Raw genomic sequence first — 9,720 nt, forward strand, 5'->3', positions numbered from 1 at the left:
TGTTCCAGTTATTCTCATCATAGCTCTATATCTGAGAATATTTGCCGTGGCTGTGTCTCAGGCTCGTGCCATGCGCTCTCACATTACAGCTGTCACACTCCAGCTTTCAGTGACTCCAAAGGCAAAGAAATCCGAGCTGAAAGCAGCCAGGACTCTTGGTGTTCTGGTAGTTGTGTTTCTAATGTGTTTCTGCCCATTATACTCTGTCTCTCTTGCAGGTGACAGCTTGGTTAATGCTTCATCTGCATCCTATGTTATCTTTGTGTTCTATTGTAACTCTTGTCTAAACCCTGTGATCTATGCCTTGTTTTACCCCTGGTTTAGAAAAGCAGTTAAACTCATAGTTACTCTTCAGATCCTGCAGCCTGGCTCCTGTGAGACCACCATGCTGTAGAGAGGCTGTGGAGGGACTGCTATTCAGTGAGTGAATTATCAAATACAGAAAGTGAAGATATGCTTTCCATGTCTTATTGTCCAAATTGTGTATGATTAACAATGAAAGGCCTGTGCTTCAGCTTTATCTTGTTGTGTATTTTTCGTCTCTGATGCTGCTGCATTTAAAGAGAGTCATAAGCACCATATACAGTTTATTAAGTAATCGCATATTTACATATGTATGACGCATATAAAGAGTATTTTTTCCCAGGGAAACTTTTTTTTCTTTGTGATAGGAAAAATGTCATCCCAACACAACAAAAGAGCTACTAAAGCTTTGTATTCATGTCACTATATTGGTGAAAGCATCATCCAAGTAATTAGTGTCCATTTAGTTACAGACAGAAATAAAATAGATGCCCCTGACCAACCACACTTTATCATCAGGTATAGGAAAACATCACGTATGAACAGTAATTGTGTTTCACATAAAACTGTCAGTACAAAAAGATCTTGGCCCCTTTACAAAGTAGTTTTAATCATTTCAGTTTAGTGTCATTTATTTTTGTTCCCTGTATAACATTTCTTGTCTCTATGACAGTAATACTTAAAGCACTATTTTTGGCAAAAAGTTCAACAAAATAATAATTTGAGAAGACAGGATTATCTACAGGTGATATTGGAGTTGGGGGTGAGAGGTTAAGTGATGGAGGGAGCAGCAACAGATATGTAATTGCAGATGAATTTTCTGTAGAAAGTAAAACCACCCAGGGACCTCTGCATCATCCAGATAGACAAAGACACATGTGTTTACCGTGTCTCTAAGGTTTCCAAGGCTGCAGGGCATTGATCAGAGTCAGAGACAGAACCAGATACTCTTAATGACCACTGGGGGGGTTAAAGGCTATTTTCCAATTGTCCCAAAATCTCACTCAGTGATAGACATTTCTAAGGTGTGAAGCTGCATTCAGTCTGTGAAAAAACACAGCCCTCTCATTCATTTAAATGTGGTCACTCTGTTAAAGCAGCAGGACTTAGTTTAAAACATCAACAACAAAAACAACAGTGTCACGTAATGTGACGTCATCCAGAAAGGTCGTGTCTGGGGTTAAGGTCAGGAATGGAGGGATTGATTAGGGTCAGAGGGAGAAACTAGAGTTAGGGTTAGGCACGAAGAGATGATGGAAAACTATTTTGATTGGCAGAAGTGAACATAGGATCCTCTGATACCTACGAGATGACTGTTAGTATAACTTTTAGGCAGGTAGCTGAGGCTTCAGATGATATGAGCATCTATTCCTTGACTGGACACTAAACCAACCAAACAATATAATAACAAATGACAAATGAATGTGTATGAGTATGTGATGCCAGATACTTGCACAAACTGAGTCAGTTAATAAACTGGTCATGATGTAACTATGTAGGTTCACCTTTCAACAGAAATGATGTTTTGGTTAAAAGACTTTTTTTTACTGAATTTATGAATATGAAGCATCTTTTTAAAGATGTCATAGTGTGGATGTGGTTGAAGTGGCCTCAATGCAGAGGGATCATTTTGCATTATTATTTTCAAAAAGCACTATAGGATCACATTAGGCCATATTATTAACTATATTAACAAGCAACACAGGTGTCACTGAAATAATTGTATTGTGAAACATGTTCCCATTCTTGAACTTATTACTTGTCCTGAAGAATCCATATTACAAAGTGCTCGACAACATGTGTGCCTGTGGCCTAAATGAAAATGAGCGATGCCTCCTCATATGATGCAGCCAGGCATATACCAGGAGACCAATGTCAATGCCCGTTCTAGATGGATTTTGGAAAAAACAAATACCTGTTTTCTTAACAAGCGTGATTCAATGGTTTTGTTACTTTAGAAAATAAGTATGTAATGCAGGACTCAGTCAAGACCAATAGGAATTTTTGGCAAGACCAATGGCCAAGTCCAAGGCAAGTCTGAGTGCAATTACCAACGAGTCCAAGAGAAATCTGAGGCAATAGAAAAATGTCTGGAGTCCAGACTCTAGTCCAGCCTCGGGCTACGGCATTGCAAGGTGTGTGACGGATGAGTAAGTGGTAAACATTTACCCACATCCCAAGAGATACTTCTTAAATTTGTGTTCTCACGTTTCAGTTAGATGAGAGGTTTCTGTTTAATATAGTATAGTACGTTAACGGAGGGATGGAAACTGTTTTAGCTGCTGAGGATTTAATTTCTCAACAACCCTTACTGCCACTAGAGGTCTCCGTTTGCCACTAATTGGTTTAGGTGAAGGCCTGTTTTCTCTCTCAGTTCCCTATCAACACACCCATGTGGGGCCCATATGGGTTGGATATGGGCTGGTGAGTGGGCCCAGATAGGTCCCAGATAGGTCCCAATTAATTTTGTCCGGGGGTTCCGTGGTGGCCTCATGTGGGCAAGCCACTGAAAAAAATATTAATTTACGCATTGCCCCCGAGCACACAAGGTCCATATAATCTAACACAAACTGGTAACTAAACCTATACCCAGGTCATTTAGGGGGGAATCTGACAGTTGGTGCAGTTGATAGCCTTGCCTACCAAATTGCTCTGCTGATATTTCAGGATAACCTTCCCATTCATGTACTGGCCTTTTAGAGTGCACCTCTCACACCCATAATAGCCTGTATGGCCTTTGCAGCATTTAAGAAAGGCACGAGCAGGTGCATCACAAATAAAAGCATTGGGTAATGCTACCCTGAAATGTACACCATTGTACACAATACCACTCTGAGAAACGGCTTTCATATTCTTGCATGTTTGCGGTTTTGGACGCACCTGAGTATACTCCAATTACAAACCCACTACACCCTGGAATTTCCTTAATCCTACCCAGAATAGGCCACAGACTCATACTAGAGCTACGGAATAAGGGCAATCCATCGACGTTCATTCAAAGTGTGAGAGTATCGGTCACATTTGCTAAATGTCCAAAAGATGTTAGTTCAGCTATGAGAGAATTTTTTATTCCAAACTGGTAGTATGACCCCCCCAGCCATATTCATTACATTGCAAGATCTGTCAGTGGACATAAGAGTTCTGGCATCCATTGGGATATCAAGGCCCTTCCTCCTTAGGATTTGAAGAAGTGCAGGCAACGCTGTTTGTGGTACGTTGAATTCTGCAGCCCACTCTGCAAGCCCACATGAATCATCATCATTATCATCTTCCAAGTCAGAACATTCATCTCCATGTAAATCCCAGTCACTATCACAAACAAGCATATCACCTGGCACCCAGTTTTCAGAATCCAATGGATAGAAGCCCTAGCCGTTGCTGACATTGACATGATCTTTCATCAGTGTTTTTGCTTTAACTGTAAATGCAACAAGTGCAAACATTAAAATTAAAAGACACCAGCTGGTAAAAGTGGAGAAATACAAAAACAATATATTTAAAGCCCTATTCGCACGGGATAAGTATTACCTGGTGACCTCCAGTCATTTGTAATAATTGCAGAGGTTGTCTGTGATCTTAATCCCGTGCGAATCGGTCACATCTGTAATTTGTAAAGTAATAATTCCCCCGCAAATGACCTACCATATTTCGCCGAAAACGGAGGTCCTGTGATAATATTAGTCCCGTGCGAATCGGCATCTCTGTGATTTGGGGTCTAATTGGCTGCGTTGTCAATTATAAATGAAAAGTTTTGACATCCTATCCGGGGGATAATGTCTGTAAATTTGAGTAAAACATAGACTTCAGTTATCCCGTGTGAATGCGCCACACGAAACGCAGCCGTGTGGCGGTAATTTCTAAACTACAAGAGGTCCCCTGGTAATACTTAATCCGTGAGAATAGGGCTTAAGTCAACCACTCAAAATAAGATCAAAATATGCTTGATATTGACTTCATAAATTAAACTTGTCTGTTCAATGCCATGCTTTAACCAATGCACAATGCTACACACCTACCTCACGGGTTTACATTCGTTAAAAGCTAGCTAGTTCCTGTCCTCTTAACTAATACTCTCCAAAAAAGCTTTTGGTTAACATGCGGTAAAAATTAATAAAATCATACCCTATTTATTCTACATAGAGGCGGATTCTTACCTGCCTTTTTTCCACACGACACCGTCTTGAACTTGAGGATCCTTAACGGACGGCAGACAGTACTACTCAAAAGGCGGCAAAGTTGTTGCTAAGCTGACTTCTTGCTTTTGCTCGGTGATGGGGGTGGAGCTTTCCAGATGTGCCCTGCACAGTGGAGTGCGTGTAACAGAGTTAAAAATGTAGTGTATTGTTATAGAGGATTTTCGCCAAAAATTAACCGCCTTGTTTAATAGTTGTGAATGGAGCCATCCTTGGCCATATGGTGTACTGCAGATCTGCTGTGTGTAGTTTCGCATTACTTCCCTCCCCGATCAGAGAAGCTGTATACTTTTGATCGGGTAGGTTCAGTGTACAAAGTACTTCACCCAGTATATCAGTTTTCTAAAAGTACATTGATGTTTAGGTTGATATTTTCGATGTATCTAATGTGTTATATTATTCCCATGCACTGTAATGATCGTACTGCATTTTGCATGTTTTGACAGAAAGTTTGTTAATGTTTCCTTTTGACCATGAGTTTCTGCATACTGCTGACCAGGGCATGAAGTTAACTTTTTTGACCACCAGCCACAAAAAGTCACTTTGGCAGGTGGATTTAAAAATCCACCTGCCAAAATGACTTTTTACCAGCCACTTTTTTTTTTGCCTCATAAAGGTGAAAAACTGGACTTGCTGTGTCTCTATGATCCTGTCCTGTCCTATTCATGGTAGCCTATTCATGGACATTGCGCACGTGCTGTAGTAGGGGGGGCCAGCCTTGATAATACTGCATAGGGGTCCGGTGTTGGCTCGTTACACCAATGCATATAAGAGATGAGGACAATGAAAAAAAAGAAGACGTGCACCACAACAACAACAAAACACTGGTGAATGTGGACTATAACACATCAGTTGTTGCAAAAAAGTTGCAACTTTTTTTGTATAGTTCTTAAAAATAAAAAAGTAAATAAAAAGGAAACTTGTTTTGGGGAGAATAATAATTAGTACTATTAATTAATTACTCTGGGCTGAGATTTTCTAAGAACCTTACCAAAAAGGCTCAGGATGATGATGTTGGTATAATATGAAAACGGCTGGTGGATTTAAGACACAAAATAATAATTTATTGAATGAATCAAATATGAACATATCTGTCAGTGGCTTGTTGATCTTTACATTGTTAGTTAATTTCCTAACCTGGGCACATTCATACGGTTTCATATTGGACTTTAACTTATCATTGCACTTACAATAAAGTAGCTGTCCTCAATTTAGGTCATCCTGTACGTCTCATCTGCGTTTTTTCCTGCATCCACCGTGTGTGATTGTGTGTGTGTGTGTGTGTGTGTTTGTGTGTGTGTGTGTGTGCGCGCGCGTCAGTCACGGTGGAAACGGAGCAACAGCCCCGCCCGCTACAGACAGCTGATAAGACGAAACAGCAGCAACGTTCAGAGACTTTCCAGTGAAAACACGTTACAGCTTCATTGATGTTACAATGTCTACATGTTGGCAGGACAGTCTGAAGTGTGTTGACGGTCTTTCGCTGGACGTTTTGTTGGTAAATGTGAGATGTTCGAGTCACGCACATCTCGTCCTCATAACAGAAACAAGGAAATTAATTTGACCCGTTCTCCCTCCCGCTTGGTCAGTGGCTGCGCGATTGGGAGCCCCGGCTGTCAATCAATGTCTTTCAGTGATGCGGGCCCCTGATTGGACCAGGCCCGTAAGCAACGGCGTACCCTGCTTACCGATAGTTACGCATCTGAATCACTCAATTCTCATTGGCTACCCGCCAAAGTGGCAGGTAGATTGACAGTGTTACCTGCCAATTGCAAAATTCACCCGCATTTGGCGGGTGGGCGGGATGTTAATTTCATGCCCTGCTGCTGACTACTGCTAACTTGGCTAGCCGTAAACTCCACTAGTCACGTCCATATATTGGAAGTATTATTACTCTGTGTCTATCGTATGTTTTAATTTCGGGTATGTATGAGACAACAGCCTATGTTAAGCGGTATTCCCAAACATTTGTTGTTGTTTTCGTGTGTTAACATTCTGTCTGGCGTGCCTCGCTTGCTAGCAAGCACTGATAGTGTACAATGGGATATTGACGTAGTACATGTAGCCTATGTAACGCAATGCATTCTTTATATTTTGCTTGTGCAAATGCTGTAAATGTGTACACCAAAGCCTGAAGCAGAGGCTGATCTACCGGGGTGGCATAGGGTGGCAAATGCCACCCTAAAACAAAGCCTTGCCAAACCTGCTGCCAACCAAATTGGTAGCAACGAATTAAAAGTTATGGCAAATTTGACAATTTACGAGCGGCGAATATCCAATGTCCGACTGTAGTGAATGCAGCACGAGATGACGCCAGAGCGGCAAGAGACTGATTTGTTTGGAAAATTGAGTGGAGCGAAGCGAGGGAGCCAGGAGTCACGAGGAAAAGGAGACACAGGAGGAATGAGGTCAAAACGGATTAAGTAAGTAAGCTTTATTTATATAGCACCTATCACAGATAAAATCACAAAGTGCTTCACAAGCAAAAAATATAACAATTTGAAAAACATCATACAAAACATAGAAAATGATAGCTCAGTCAACTGAAAGCTTGTCTGAATAGTAGTGTCTTCACCTGTTTTTAAAAGAAACAATAGAATCGGCCACACGTAGGGGCAGGGTGTTCCACAATTTGGGAGCAACTGCCTGAAAAGAGCGGTCTCCCCGAGTTTTAAGGCGGGTTTTAGGAAACATTAGGAGATTTTGACCTGAGGAACGAAGAGTGCGGAAAGAAGAGTAAGGGGTCAACATGTCTCCGATATATTGAGGCGTCTGTCCATGTTGGGCTCTAAAAGTTAAAACAAAAATTTTGAAATCAATTCTGTATTTTACAGGAAGCCAGTGGAGAGTAAATAAAATTGGAGTAATGTGTGCCCTTCTGTTTGTTCCTGTTAAAAGCCTTGCTGCTGCATTTTGCACCAATTGGAGACGGCTCAGAGAAAATTTGTTAAAACAAGTAAAAAGGGAATTACAATAATCTAACCGTGAATAAATAAAAGCATGAATGATCATCGCCATGGTATCTTTGGGCAGTATTGTTCTCAATTTAGAGATATTTCTCAAATGATAGAAACAGTTTCTGACCAAGTGTCTAGAATGACCATCCAGCGACATCGATTGGTCAAACAAAACACCAAGGTTTCTTAGGCTCAACTGGATGGAGGAGTCCAAGGAACAAAGGTGTTGTTTAATTTGGGGTAGTTTTTGTGCTGGAGCAATGATCAAAGTTTCTGTCTTTTTTGTATTCAGTTGTAAATAATTGTTATATAACCAAGACTTAATGCATGACAGACATTCCAATAAATCAGTTAATTTACCAAACTCTGATTCTTTGAATGAGCAGTACAACTGAATTTCATCAGCATAAAAGTGATAAGACATATTATTAAAATTACGAATTATTTCACCAAGAGGGCTAATATACAATAGAAACAAAAGAGGACCTAAAACCGAACCCTGAGGAACTCCATATGACAGAGGGGTCATTTCTGACAAAATGTTGTTAACAGACACACAAAAAGCTCTATCACTCAGATAAGAAGTGAACCATTTAAGAACAAACCCAGAAAACCCCATTTCATTGTGCAACCGATTCAACAATACCGTGTGGTCCAATGTATCAAATGCAGACGATAAGTCAGTGTACTGACCAGAGTCAGCAGCCATCAGAATGTCATTAGATACTTTAAGAAGCGCAGTCTCAGTTGAATGGCATTCACGAAAACCTGACTGAAATTTATCAAGCAAATATTTTCCATCAAGAAATGAAGTCAGCTGGCCCGCCACCACTCTCTCAAGGATTTTAGATAAAAAGGCAGTTTAGATATAGGCCTGTAGTCAGTTTGTACAGAAGAATTCAAATTTGATTTCTTCAGTATAGGGCTGACAACTGCTTGTTTAAAATGACTGGGCACAGAGCCGGTTAAAAGGGAAAGGTTAATCATTTTAACAACGTACGGTCCAACTAAATCAAACACATCCAATAGCAATGAAGTCGGCAATACATCGAGCGGACTTGAAGATGGTTTCACTTTACTTAATAAACCCTTAATATCATCTCAATTGATAAGTGAAAAGGTATCCCAAGAGTATGAGGCAGCTGAACCACAGGATATGATATCAAGAGATGGGTTTATAGTAGTTCTAATATCTTGCACCTTGTTTACAAAAACATGTAAAAACCTATCAAGAAATTAAATTATAATGATAGCACAGTGCTAGCATGGTTGCGATGATGTTAAGATGATAAAAATCAGGTTGAAGAACGTTATTTCGCTATCTATACATATAATGTTACTTAGGTCTGATGTTTGTTCTGTGTAACGCAGGCTACAAAAGCTAATATTGATTCAACGTCTGTCAAGGAAAACATTGTAAAGTTACTTTGAATCTTACAGAAATGAAGAGGAAAGGTAGAATATGTCGTTTATTCTCACCAAAGAGAAAGATGAGTTTTTATATTTTGTGTAAAATGTATTTTATATCTATTGCTCAGATTAAATTAAACAATTGAACAAATTAACCTAAAAATACTCTCCCAGGCTAAAATGTTAGTGTCGGTTAACACAGTCTGATGGTTATAACTAATCAATGACAGTTCCTAATTGATTATGTTTTTACAAGTTGTAATATTGTATAATTAGTTTAGATGTAATTCAGTATGAATCTTTCCTCCCCTCCATCTTCTAGACGTATCCAAGTCCAGCTGTGAGGTGCCAGTTCAGCCAATGCGCAAAACCCTCTGCTCCCCTCTCACACATCTGCCACTCATCACCTATGTCTTACCTTAATGCCTGTCCTGTGATAATGCCCCTTACTTCTATCATACTTCTATATCTCCTATTAAGTGAGATCACATTGTATGGTCACATTCCTAATATGAACTGTTTCACATGAAACCTCAAATGCAGGACATTGATTGTATGAGATTGAGTTTGTCTTTATGAGTTTGTAAATGGCAGCCTGTGCCCTTTTGTAGTGTGTACATACTATTTCTCATCACACTGTGATTAAATTCAGTATATATACGTCTGCCATTTGTTGCCACCCCTCAAAAATTCCTGCCCCCCTCTCGCCACCCCATACATATTTTTCTAGATCCACCCCTGGCCTGAAGACAATGTTTTGATTTATTTTCCAAAGGAAAAGTAAAAAGGAAGAAAAATTCAACATTTCTCCTCTGTCCCCCTGATGCTTGACCATCGTTACATGCGCACTGCTTACT

This window comes from Perca fluviatilis, chromosome 12 (assembly GCF_010015445.1).
Source record: "Perca fluviatilis chromosome 12, GENO_Pfluv_1.0, whole genome shotgun sequence".
Taxonomy (NCBI): domain Eukaryota; kingdom Metazoa; phylum Chordata; class Actinopteri; order Perciformes; family Percidae; genus Perca; species Perca fluviatilis.